Here is a 14,152-nt window from a genome sequence, read left to right as displayed (position 1 = left end):
ACCAAAATTCATTCAATTCCAACATCATTTGCACCTTCAAATTCCAAAATCACCAAAATGGAGATCTTCACTGTATATGTCATGACATCGTATATGTTCTTCACGTATAAAATATACAGCGTATAACATATACGCCGCATATGTTATTAGGTGAACACTTATACGTTGACTACATACATATACATTGACCATTCTTTGACCACACTACATATCCGTTGACCAAGAAAGTTATACGTTGACCATCTTTGACCAGAAGGGATATATGTTGACTATGAAAAACCTATGTGCGTTCTTGTCACAACCGTCTATTCTTCTTCAGAACATCAATTTGGAAAATGAAATGGGAACTTCCAACAAACCTCCTAAGCTACTCAGAATGGATGATTATCCTTCGTGGGCTAACAAATTTGAGACATATGTTCAAGCTTTGAACTACGAAACATGGACTGCTGTGGAGGAAGAATACATAATTCCCAAGAATGAGAATGGGGAAAATTACAGATTATCCAAATTGCTGTTTCTAAGAGAAAAGAAGATGTTAAATCTCTTTCAACAAGCCATCAAAGCCAAGATCTTTCAACTCTTGCAGCATAATGGGTCTTGTTATTAAATTTGGCATGCATTGTTGAACAAAGATCGTGGAAACTCTGACATGAGAAAGAGTAAAATAGCACTGCTCAAGAAAGAATTTGATATATTTACTCAAGTCAAGGGTGAATCTTTTGCACTGTTAATTGAGAGATATTGTTATCTTGTGAATGATATGAAGAGGCTGAAATAGACAAGCCAGAGTATAAGTATATTGATAAGCTTGCATAAGCATTACCTGAAGAATGGGGTACTTTTATCATGATTCAGCACTCAAACCCCATTGCTTATGCCTGTCTGAATCTTGCAAGTTTTATCGACAAACTTGAAGCTCATGACCTGGAGCTGAGAAAGAAACAAAAGATGAAATCTACAGCCACATCACAAGATGTGGGATTATATTACAAGGGTTCTCAATCAAGTGTTTCTTCATGTTTTGGTCAAAAATTGACAACAATGATTTCGTGACCAAATTTGTAATTGGGACTAGGTGCTTGTATAAAATGAACGTAAAAGTGGTTGAACACGAGGATTTGTTGCGAGGAAAAAAACTCGTTATCCTTAAGATAACAAGCAAAAAACCCCGGGCAGTGAAAACTATCACTGCCGATTTATTAATAATAAAGGTGATTACAATTGCGGAGCTCAAACTTGATCGTGATTACAGAGAATGCGAGTACTAGTAAGTTCTCGAGAGCTAGAGTGTGTGTTTGATCATTTGTTTAGAGCTCTATTTATAATAAACAAAGTCTAACAACTAATGCCTATAATTTAGGAAACTATTAGACTAAATCTAATTAGCCGCTAATCTCTCAATCAACACGTTTCCTTTTATGCTACGATCTATCAACTGAAAGTGCGAGTCTTCGGGTGATCAAGCAACGGTCTTTGACCTGGTATACATGGAAAGTAGCAAATTTCGTGTTAGTTATTTAATGTAATTAGGATACCAGTTACCTAGAGGATACCGCATCCTGGATTTGTTCTCAATATAATCTTTGCTGAGGATACTGAAAATCCGTGCCGTAACAATTGTCCCCAAATTTGACAGTTGTAGATATGGTTTACAACTGTAAAATTTTTGAAATTTGAATTTCAAATTTTGGTATGTGTGGTAGATCTATGAAGCACGTGTCACTCATCCGTTCTTTGGGTAAACCATAGGCCGGCTTTACAATTACTCGGATAAATAATATTTCCATCCATCTTCTTCCATTATCCAGGTAACTTTTCTCTATTCTCTCTTCTCAAATCATGAGTTCGAAGCTTCGTCTTTCCGGTATTGAGGATTTTGTATCGCAAAATCTCCTTGCTAGTCCAGCGAGTGAGATATGCATTTTTAGTGATGCCGATATCGCTAATTTGCGGTCTCGAGGGTGTTTTCCTCCGCGAACAGTTTTTAGACCTTTCGATGCCGCCCTCTCTTCTGACCATGCTTCAAAAACCTGGATCTATTTTCCGTTTTTGCCGTTTAAAATCGGTTTTCGTACCCATTTCCTGCTTTTACCACAGAGTTCTTTTCTAGAACGGGTCTTAGTTTCGCCCAAACCATGCCGATGGTTTGGAGGACCTTGTTCGTTCTGGAGAGATTGATCGCTGATCATGCTCTTGACTTTACCCTTTCTGAGCTTGCGTCCGTGTACGATCTTCGCAGCTATGGATCTTCAAGATACCTTTTTAAAACCAAATCTGGCCGAACCCCGCTTGTTCTGAAAACACCCAGAATAATGACCAGTGGAAGAGACAATTATTGTTTGTTAGAAGAGATTCTCTCCCTCAGTCTGATAATCTTCCTTATCTCTGAGTTTCCAAAAGTAGGATACTTTATCTTGAAGATATACATTGACATCTTTGTGACTGATATTTCTGTTTTCTGCAGCTTTGAAGTACTTTGAGATTGCCCCTCCCACCGTAGAAACCAAGGATAAGCTTGCCTCTTTCTTTCTAATTGACGAGGAAGAGAGGACGTTTCATTTCCAGTCAAGCTTTTGATGTGTTGTAAAACACTCGTATTTTCCGCACGTTTTATCTATGTTTTATATTATATTTTATATGTTTTAACTCGTTTTAGATAGGTTTTACGTACATTTATTAATCTTGTAAGTTTTGGGTAAAAGAAAGAAGAAAAACCGAGCTTTTCGAGCATTCTACGAGCATTTTTACGCATACAAGTTCAAGACAAGGCTCAAGGCCCGACCCATATGCATCATGGAGGCCCAAGATTATATTATATTATAACATAAAAAATAAAAAAAAACCCTAAGTAGCAGCCTACAGTCCGATCGGACTAGGAGGAAGGAAGAAAAGAAAGAAAAAAGTTTTGTGGAGCTAGGGTTTGATCGTGTGACGGCTAGGGAAGGAAGAACAAGCAAGAACCAAGCCTCGGGAAGATTTTACATCAGTTTTGTAGCAGCCAAGAACAGCCCGGAATTCATACATATCCTTTCTTTTCATAACATTATTCATCATCTTTTTATACTTGTTCAATTGATTTCTAGTTTTGCGATTGATTGAAAGATTGAAGTGTTTATGAGTAGGGTTGATTGTTGAATGATTTTTGAGATGATTGGTATGAGTTTTATGGTGTTTTTATTAATCAATAGCTGCTGTCCAAAATGATTCTCGGCTAAACTTGTTAGTTCTACCCAGGAATGATGATTATTGTTAGTGTTTGATAGGTTTTATGGATTGTTTGATTAATAGACTTGTATTGCTATTGTAAAGTTTGATTTAGACATGAAATAGGTTGTGTTTAAGGGCTGGAAATTTTAGTGATTCATTGCATAAACCCCGTGTGTTGATTGATTAGTTTTGTATTGATTGATCGGTGCATTGTTTGATTCTAGACTTTGTGTTTAGGGTTTGTTTGCGGTAGGTACAACCGTAGGGTTTTGTTGCATGATTATTTGATTAAAGTACAGCGGTTAAACACCTTTCTTGAGACCGAGAGGTGATAGGAAGTTAGGGTTGTCTCATTACCTTTGCATGCTAGAATAAGGATTGCGCGAGAGCGAGTTCGTTTCTTGTCAGGTTTAGGTGTTTGAGCGACTAGTTGATCTATTTTGGTTTAAGTTGAATTGTTCCTCTATCCTTGGTTATGTAGTATTCATTGCCATTAGGGTCGAGTGTTGGTGAGACCGAGAGGTGATCCTTCATTAGAACACGTTAGAAATTATTTCCCGGTTTGGTCGTTTTAGCCGATTTTGAGTAGTTAGGGTTTGTTGTGTGAGACCGAGAGGTAATCCAGTGAGCCCGAGCGATCCTTAGTCGTGTCATCTTTAGGGACCGGTGTCTATATATCATTCAATCCATTAGCTTGTTAGGCCTACAATTTGATTCAGACCTAGGTAGACGTTTTTCTCCATCCTAAGTTAACACAGTTAGTTCCCCGTTAAGTTTTCTATTTTTGGTAAGTTTTGTTAGTCAGTCTAGTTAGTTCAGTTAAGTATTTAAAAATCAAAAATCAATATAATTATTATTCTAAGGTAGGTCTTGTCTAGGGTTAGTGATCTTTAGCGTTCTGACGTGTCCACGTGTTCGGTACTCGGACTTCCTAAGTCTATACTACTTGCGATCGGTACACTTGCCGGTTGTGTGTGGTTTTAGGATTTTCGTTTTAATATTAAAGCTTAGTTGTGAGGGTCATTATTATAGAGTTATTAGACACACATCAGCTTTCAAGAACCATCTCCGTCCTTGAGTTCCGTTATGTCTGGTAAGAAACACTCGAGATGTTAGTATGATTTTTAAGGGTCAGAGTTACTAACCTGTGTATTTGTAGGCAAGTCTGCTTCTGCTTTTGCTCTTGAAGATATTGACAGCATGGTATCCACCCGAAGCACCATCAAGAAGGAATATGTCCCCAGCTCTATCCCCCGACCTGAAGGCATCCGCGAAAAGGGCTCTAAGAAGCGGAAGGGCCAAGAGACCAGTGAATCCATTCCTGTGCATGACGTTGACTTCCATGATGCCGTGAATAAGACTCAGCAGGTATTTCCTCAGTCTGTCATGATCTCATATATCTTTAGGATAATTTATATTGAGGATCCTTTATCCTTGTAGGGCCTCGAGTATCTTTCCTCCCGGTTTGCTTCCATGAGCCTTGAACTCCATGAAGCCAACACTCGCATCTCCGAACTGATGAAGATAGGAGTCACAAAGACCAGTCTTCTTGATAAGAAGACCAAAGAGCTGGAAGACACGAAACTGGAGCTGTCACTGGCCAAGAAGGAGTTGGTTCATCAAGAGGCTGAGTGCTTGGTAAAGGTTTATGACGCTATGGAGGGGCAAAAAAGTCTGCTGCTGTTTCCGTATTTCAATCCCGGCTCAAGATGGCTAAAGTGGCGAAGGATGCCGGTCTGGATACTCCCTTCTGGGATATAGCTGGTTGGGAGAAGATACTGGCTGAGTTAAATGGGGAAGCGGTAGAGGAGGCTGGTCCAAGCGGAGCGGAGAAGGTTGCTGAGGAGGCAGTGGATGTGGCGATCAAGGGAGCGGTGAAGGCGGATAGTGATGAGGTGCAATTGGGCAGTGATGGTGGTAAAGAAAAAGCTTGAGCCCAATTTTTATGTGTTTGTTGGTTAGGTTGTAATGGCTGTTTGGAACAATTTACTATTTCTTGTCATGAACAAGTAAGCTTAGGATAATAGGATACATGGGTGGAGGGATCTTGACTTTCCAAGACGAAGCCCATGTTATCTTGACTTTTGAACATATGGCAATATTCGGGTGGAGGGATCTTGACTTTTCAAGACGAAACCCGGGTGTTGCCTTTTTAATTTCCTACACTTATGATCAGTAATAACATAATCTTTTGGCCTTAAGCATTGTGTCTGTTACTTTTACATAACTTATCTGAATAAGTTTTAGTTAAAATATTACATATATTTCATTTTCTGAGACAAGTCGCTTTGGTGATAACGTATCCTGAAAATATGTTTCTCAAACATTTTGAGGATTATATATCTTTAAGAATTTTAATAAAACATTTTGAGATTAATGTATTCTGATCATAAAATGTTTTAACAATTATATATTTTTAGAAAACATAATCAAAAGCATTATTAGTAACCGATAAAAAATATCTTAAGGACAATGTATCCTTATTCCTTGTGTGAGTTATCACAATTGAATCAAAAGATCATACCTTGCAATATAAATTGTGTAATAAAACTAAGTGTAAAGAGTACCTTCGCGGAGATCATTTATAAATCTAATAGGCTTACATGTGATGTCCCCAATCGTTGACCTTTTTTTATATAAGTATCAAGTTTCTGGGATTTTGCTAAGTTGAACACAACTTAGTAACCTTCTTAGATTTAGCAATCTGTCAAAGCAAAGTTAGATAATTCTGGCGACAAAGCCCATTAACTGGCGATAAAGCCTTTTTACTGGCGACTAGGCCTTTACTTTAGAGACATGGAAATGTCTAAACTTGAGATAAAGCTGGGGAAGGTCCCAAACACGTGGGCATGATTATGCCAAGACATTAGATAACACGAACGTGTTATAAACCTTAGATAACATGAAAATGTTATAAACCATATGTGTGACACGTCTGCCACTTATCTTAAGGATTCGGTATATAGCCAACAACAGACAAATTGTTAGCTAGTCTGGTCAGCCTGTCTCAAACTATATCCGAATCATCGTGCGCTGCAGGCGTCGTTAGAAAGGTGAAAACCTTTAAACCTTTAAACCTTTTAAGATATCCGGGATATCATATTCATGCGCTCCTGGCATTCGTTGGAAAGGTGAAGACCTTTAAACCTTGGGGGATATCAGGGATATCATATTTGTGTTGGAGGTGATCAGCCTCTGACTGTTGTCGAGATAACGTGTCCTTAGGATAACTGCAAAACACTAAGCTCTTGATGAGGGGTGGGTGTTAGCCTGGCTAACACCCCGCCGATGCTTAAGTCAGTAAACTTGATTTAGAGATAATAAAGTTAAAAAATGTGAGAATAGATAAGCGAACATACCTTCATCTTAAGGATACTATCATACCAGTTAAGTATACTAACAAAAATACGCCTTGAGGTGGATAGCATTCCAAGCTCTTGGTATAGGAACAGCTTCCATAGTGATTAACTTTAGGCCCCTTTTCCTCCAAATCAATCAGGTAAGGACCTTCCTACTTTGGAGCTAGCTTTCCATCTGCTGGGTTAGTGGTATTCTGAATTGCTTTTCTTAATACCATATCTCCTACTTGGAATCTTCGAACCCTGATATTCTCGTTGTAGGATTTGTCTATTCTTTATTGGTATGCTGCCATCCTGATCTTGGCGAGATCTCTAAGTTCATCAATGGTATCAAGGTCTTCAGTAAGGCTTTGGTTGTTGGACTCAGTATCTTGGATGCTGGTTCTTGCTGTGGGGATCACCATCTCTGTAGGGATAACAGCTTCGGCCCCAAACACCAAAGAGAAAGGTGTTTGTCCCGTTGCATTTTTTGAAGTTGTTATATCAGCCCATTTTCCCTTCTTGGACCCCAATTTCTTCTTTAGATTGTTGATGATGATTTTGTTATTAGACTTTGCTTGACCATTAGCTTGGGGATGTACTGGAGTAGAAGTCACCATCTTGATTCCCCAACTTTTACAAAAGTTGGTTGTTCTTCTTCCGTCCATTGTCGCAAACAATCTCTGCTGGGATACCAAATCTTGTCAGGTTGTTGCGCTTGATGAATGAGATCACATCCTTTTCTTTAACTTGGACAAATGCCTCTGCTTTGATCCACTTGGAGAAGTAATCTGTCATGGCTAGCTTGAAGACCTTTCCACTAGGAGCTTTGGGCAGCTTACCCACAATATCCATTCCCCATTTCATAAATGGTCACGGGGATATGATAGGATATAATGGTTCGGCTGGTTGGTGCAATATGTTGCTATGTCTTTGGCAAGCATCACACTTCTTGGAGAAATCGATTGCATCTCTCTTCATTGTTGGCCAGAAGTAGCCTGTCCTTAGTGTGGTTTCCGCAATCACCTTCATGTATATCCTGGGAGAACTTCTTGTGCTTCTTGATATTCCAGGCATCTCAAGTATGGACCTGCAAGTGATTTTCTATATAATACATTATTTAGGATAATATACTGGGTTACCTTCATTCGAAATGCTCTGGGATTTTCTCCTTCTGGGATCTCGTTATCCAGAAGATACCGTATTATGGGATTGGTCCAAGATGCTGGATTATCTTTAGAATTTGAAGTTTCTAAGACTTCGAGGTCCTCCTTTGTTGCTGGAGTCAAGACATGCACGATAGGTATCTTGACATTTCCTGGTATCTTGAGAGCTGATGCCAAGTTTGCTAAGGTATCTGCTTCAGTGTTCTCTTCTCTTGGTACCTGCACTATGTCAAATGTTTCAAAACACATAGCTAATTGCTTAACTATTTCTAAATATTTCGCTAAGTTTTCTGCATTCGCTGCATAAGAGCCATTGAAATGGTTAGCTAATAACAAAGAATCAACATAAACTTGAAGATACATGACCTTCATATCCTTAGCTAATTGCAAACCAGCTATTAAGGCCTTATTCAGGTCTGTGAAGTCAACACATACTCTCCATTTTCCATTCTTCTTCTGGACTACAACTAGATTGGCCAACCATTTAGGATATTGGACCTCTCTTATCATCTTGGTCTTGAGCAGCTTCTGCACCTCTTATTGTATGATAACGTTTCTCTCAGGAGAAAACTTTCTTCGTTTTTGATGTACTGGCCTGAAAGATTTATCTATACTAAATTTATGAGTTATTATGGATTTAGAGATACCTGTTATATCTTCATGTTTCCAGGCGAAGGTAGAAGCTCTTTTCTTTAGGAACGATATCAACTCTATCTCAATATCCTCAGGAATACTTGATCTTAACAATACTTTGATCTCAGTATCCTAAGGATTCAGAGATACTTCCTTTACATCCTGTTCTCTTGCTTGTAGGACCTTCCCCGGCTGTTTCTGTAATTGCTATGCTTGAGTAGGCTTTGTTGTCCACTTCATTGACGAAGCATAACATTCCTTGGCATCTTGTTGATCACTCTCAATTTTGATGACTCCCCAAGGACTTGGGAGTTTCACACATTGATTGTAGGTTGAAGGTACTGCCTTCATGTTGTGGATCCAGTGCCTGCCTAAAATCACATTACAACAAGATAAAGAGTCAATAACGCAAAACTTTTGAAGGAAGTTAGTTACCTCAATATATATTGGAAGTTTGATTTCCCCCAAGGTGTTCTTGGTTTTGCCAATGAATCCGACAAGGACTGAGGATTTCGGCATAATTTCGGTTTCCGGGATATCCATTTTCTTCAAGGCATTCATCTGGATAATGTTTACAGAGCTTCCTCCATCAACGAGTATCCTACGCACAAAACAGTTAGCTATACATAAAGTGATTACCAAACCATCATGGTTGGGATCCACAAGATCACATCGATCCTCCTCATCGAAGGATATGATTCTTTGAGTTGTCAATGTGGAAGTACGGAGAGGTCTTTCTCCGTTGTCCATCTTCGTTTCTCTGGAACGCTTCTTGGCTGCTGAATACGAGGTCCCGCATATGTTAGATCCTCCCGAGATGAAGGATACCACCTTAGCTCCAGGTGGTGGAGAAGGTGCCCTTTCTGGTATCTTGACAGGATCCTGACTCTTGTTCTTATTTCTTCCAAATAGTTCCTTCAGGTGTCCTTTGCTGAGAAGGTATCCTATCTCTTTCTGGAGTGCTATACAATCTTCTGTCCGATGGCTAAAGTCTTCATGGAATGCACACCATTTTGACTTGTCTTTGTTGTATCCGGGTTTCTCGTTTTTCTTAGGTCATCTAGCTTTGTCACCTAGATCCTGCATGGCACAAATTACACCACCATATCTAGGTTAAAACAATATTCGGATATTTTAGGATATTGTTCGTCATCTTCGTCTTATTCTACATCGTTGATCTTGGGATTATCCTGCTTGGAAGAAGGCTTTGGCCTAAAGAACTTTGGGGAGAGTCTGATTTCTTGTTGGTAGACTCGTACTTTAGGATAACCAAACCTCCGTGAGCCTTCTTATCATCCTCCAGCCGAATGTATCTCAATGCCCTTTTTCTGACTTCGTCAAGATTCCTGCATGGAGTCATGACGAGGTCGTCGTAGAAAGGAGAATCCTTCCTAAGTCCCATCTTGAAGGCTTCAACAGCAGCTACCATGTCAAGGTTGGGGATTTCCAAAGCTTCCCTGCTAAATCTGATTATGTAATCCCTTACGGATTCATTGTTATGCTGAACAATTCTATATAAATCACCTGTCATTTTCTCAAAAGATCTACTACAAGAAAATTGATTATTAAACACGTTTATTAAATGAGCAAAGGAAGTGATAGTATTGGAAGAAATACTTAATAACCATTTAAGGGCCGGCCCTGTTAGTGTTGAACCAAACCCTTTACATAGACAGGCTTCTTTGATTTCAGCGGGGATAGGGTTGACCTCCATCCTTTCTCTGTATTGAGCAACATGCTCCTCAGGATCCGTAGTGCCATCATAAAGTTTCATGTTGGGCGTCTGGAATTTCCTGAGGATCTCCACGTCGCATATGGGCCAGGTGAACCTGGAAAGTTTGTGACTGCCCGCTGGAACTTTAGCTATGGGACGGATTATCCCGAGGATACTGGAATTCATATCTTTCATTTTCTGTAGTTCCCTAGCTATCTCGGGGGTTATCCCCTTATCCTGCATATGTCCACGGTTAATGTATAAATTAGCATTAAATAAACTGTTACCGAGGTCATGGTTAGGTCTTTGGTATCCTGAGCCTTGACTGCTAGTTCCTCCATTGAGGGTATCCTCAGGATAAGGTGACTCCTGCATTGGGATGTCATCTCCAACATGTACTTCAGAGGACGCCATGGGAAATCCTGATGAGAATACGCCAGCTGGCATGGTTGAAGGAGGCTGCATGTTGATGAAATCTGGCCTCGTTGGTCTAGGTAATTCCAAGGATACCGGAAGATAAGGTCCTTCGTTTCCTGATTGCTGCTGAGACGGAGTCCTTGTTGATTGTGTCCCCAAGGATCCGGGATTCTGAAGGATGGTTGATCCTGGAGAACCAAAATCAAGAACCCTAGGCATGATTGGAGTAGCCTCCTGTCTTGGCTTCTTTTTGATTCCTTCGATCTCCTTAAATATCCTTGAGTTGGTCTTTTCCTGCTGCTCCATGTGCGTTTTGACCTGTTTCATCAAAGCAAAAATATCATTGTTAGAAATAACCGGGTCTACCCGTGTAGTGGACCCCACGAATGGTGGAAATTCTCCTCTGGGTTGAGCATTCTTCTTTGGAACTGGTGGAGGTCCTGGGTTGACATTTGAAGCAGCGGTGACCATCGGAGCAAAGACAGAGTTGGTTTTTGGTTGTGAGGCCATAATGAAGGGATGAAAAATGATTGAGTGTGAAGCAAACAGTTTTTGATGGATTGAAGCACCGTTTGCCCCACGGTGGGCGCCAAATTGTTTTGGTCAAAAATTGACAACAATGATTTCGTGACCAAATTAGTAATCGGGACTAGGTGCTTGTATAAAATGAACGTAAAAGTGGTTGAACACGAGGATTTGTTGCAAGGAAAAAACTCGTTATCCTTAAGATAACAAGCAAAAAACCCCGGGCAGTGAAAACTATCACCGCTGATTTATTAATAATAAAGGTGATTACAATTGCGGAGCTCAAACTTGATCGTGATTACAAAGAATGGGAGTACTAGTAAGTTCTCGAGTGCTAGAGTGTGTGTTTGATCATTTGTTTAGAGCTCTATTTATAATAGACAAAGTCTAACAACTAATGCCTATAATTTAGAAAACTATTAGACTAAATCTAATTAGCCATTAATCTCTCAATCAACACGTTTCCTTTTATGCCACGATCTATCAATTGAAAGTGCGAGTCTTCGGGTGATCAAGCAACGGTCTTTGACCTGGTATACATGGAAAGTAGCAAATTTCGTGTTAGTTATATAATGTAATTAGGATACCAATTACCTTAGAGGATACTGCATCCTGGATTCGTTCTGAATATAATCTTTGCTAAGGATACTGAAAATCCGTGCCCTAACACTACAAATCCCAAGATTCCTACTGCATTTTGTGCTGAGCAATCTAATCAATCATTTGTTACAAGTGTGCATACTACTTCTATACTCCACAATATAGAAGTAGTTACTCAGGAACCATACCAGTTTCAAGTCAACAGGATTCTGATGTGATACAATGTAACATTGCTGTGAACCTGAAGAATACGGGAAACATGACCACTGACACTGTCAAGGAACATCTAGCTTTTCTGGGATCTGTTCTAGAATCTTACGAGTGCTTGGTTGCGGGTCGCATTGGTAATTATAATATAACTAAAGAAGATTATGATCAGATTGACCTGGAGGAAATGGAGATGATTGATATAAGATGGTGCATGGCTAGTGTGATAAGGAGAGCACAAAGATTCAAAGAAATAACTGGTCGGAATGTGCTTGATGGTACAACTTCTAAATTAGGCTTTGACAAGTTTAAGGTTAGATGTTTTCGTTGCAAGGAGAAAGGTCATTTTAAAAGGGAATGAACAAGTAAGAGTGTTGATGATAATGCTGCCAATCCTTTTGGACGAGACTACTAGAAGCAGGCAATATATCATCGTCTAGAGGGGGAATCATCTAAAGGAAAGAAACCTACTGAAGCATCAACTTCACAACAAAAGGCAAATACAGCTCAAGTTGATGAAGGTTTTAATTGGAATTCAATATTTCAAGCTAATATGGCTCAAGTGGTTGATGAAGTCAAACAGGAAGTTAGCGATGAGAATGTGGTTAAGATGGTTAATGGGATTGAAGATAAGGATGGTAATGAGATTGAGTCTGAGATTCAAAAGTATGAGGTAAAGGTGAATCGTGATAATGAGATTGAAGTTGTCAAGGATGAGGACTTGGACAAGGATGTTAATGATGATAACAACAATGAAGTTGATCATGATACTTCCGATCACGAAATTCCTCGAACTTATGATAAAATTCATGAGGTTCCTTCTGACTATCTTATTTCATTATTTCCACCTGATATTATCGAGAGTTTTGCAGGTTGGTTTTATGAAGAAGATATTCCACAAGGAAAATTGACTTTGGTGTGGAAGAAGATGATGAAATTCCAGAAGTCAACTTGTTAGGAACTAAGGAGAAATCAGTTAATGATGTTAAGATCGGTGAAGAAAAATTTGAAGAAGTGGTGGAAGAAATCACTGATGATGTCTCGAAAACTTCAAGTGATGAAAAAATTGATCAAGCATTCATGGCAAATGAGGTAATTCTTAACTCAAATATTTGTGAAAAATGTGAATTACCTTGTGATGAATGTGACTTTAAAAATCTTGAAATCAAAGAATTAAAGAGACACTATGATAAGTCTTTATTTGATCTCAACGTTGTTAATGAGGCATATTTGAAACTTAAATCGTGTGAAAAGAATTTATGGGAAAGAATTTTACAAGATCAGAAAACGATTTCAATGTAAAAACACATGGTTGAAGACAAACAAAAGGCCATTAACTGACACATAGATGAGAATGCTGCTCTCAAACTTGAGCTTCAAACACTCAAGATTGAGACGGAAAGGGTGAACTTGAAATTAGTGAGCTATGCTTCATCATCATATGTTCTTGATCACATTATCCCAAAAACAAAGGATAATGAGACTGAGAATATCAAAGAAAATTATCATGCTGTGCCTCCACCAATGTGGAATGCTTATGTTCCAAAGAAACCAAAAGGTTTCAAAAAGGCACTTAATGTGGAAATTGACACTCCACATCATGATAATTCAAAGCTTGCTGATGATAAGTATGAAAAGAATGAGAGTTCTGGTTGTGATTCAACAACTGGAGTGAAAATGGCAGAATCGATGCTGTTTGAGGAAACTGTTAAACCTCATGGGTTAGGTAAACAAAAGGAAGTTGAAAAATTGATAAGATTTGCTAAAATAAGCTTTTATAACAAGCAATATTCTCGAGTTAAGCAATTTCAAGAGAAAAAGATAATGTTTGTGCATGGAAAAACATCAGAATCTGAAAAGGAAGTTGAATTTAGAAAATAGTCAAATGATGAATTTTATCTTTTGAAAGCAGAACGTGAACAGGTTGAAACTACATCTCAAATCAATAAATTCATTGATAGGAGACGTTGTTTTTGTTGTAATGAGGTTGGACATGTGTTCTATGCTTGTCCTAATAGATACAAACAGGATCACACTCCGCTTCAAAAGACTGTGAGCAAGAGACCTGGACTAGGCTATGTGTGTGATAAGAAACTAGTTTGTGTCACTAAAAATGTGAAAATTTGGAAAAGAGATGAGTCAGTTGATATTCAAAAGATTGTTTTAAAACCAACAAATTCAAAAACAAGTCAAACATCGTTTTATAAAAAGAAACAATCTGCTGGTCAAAACTGGGTAGCAAAAACTGTTGTTAAACCTGATTGGGTTGAGAAAGTGAAATCTAAATCTGAGTCACCAACAATAAGTGAAAATTCATTGTCATGTGATTCAGAAGTTGAAAA

Source organism: Bidens hawaiensis, unplaced genomic scaffold (genome assembly GCF_021521415.1).
Source record: "Bidens hawaiensis isolate Kalapana, Puna unplaced genomic scaffold, B.hawaiensis_p1.1 tig00051407_1, whole genome shotgun sequence".
NCBI classification, from domain to species: domain Eukaryota; kingdom Viridiplantae; phylum Streptophyta; class Magnoliopsida; order Asterales; family Asteraceae; genus Bidens; species Bidens hawaiensis.
This window is presented reverse-complemented; position numbering follows the sequence as displayed.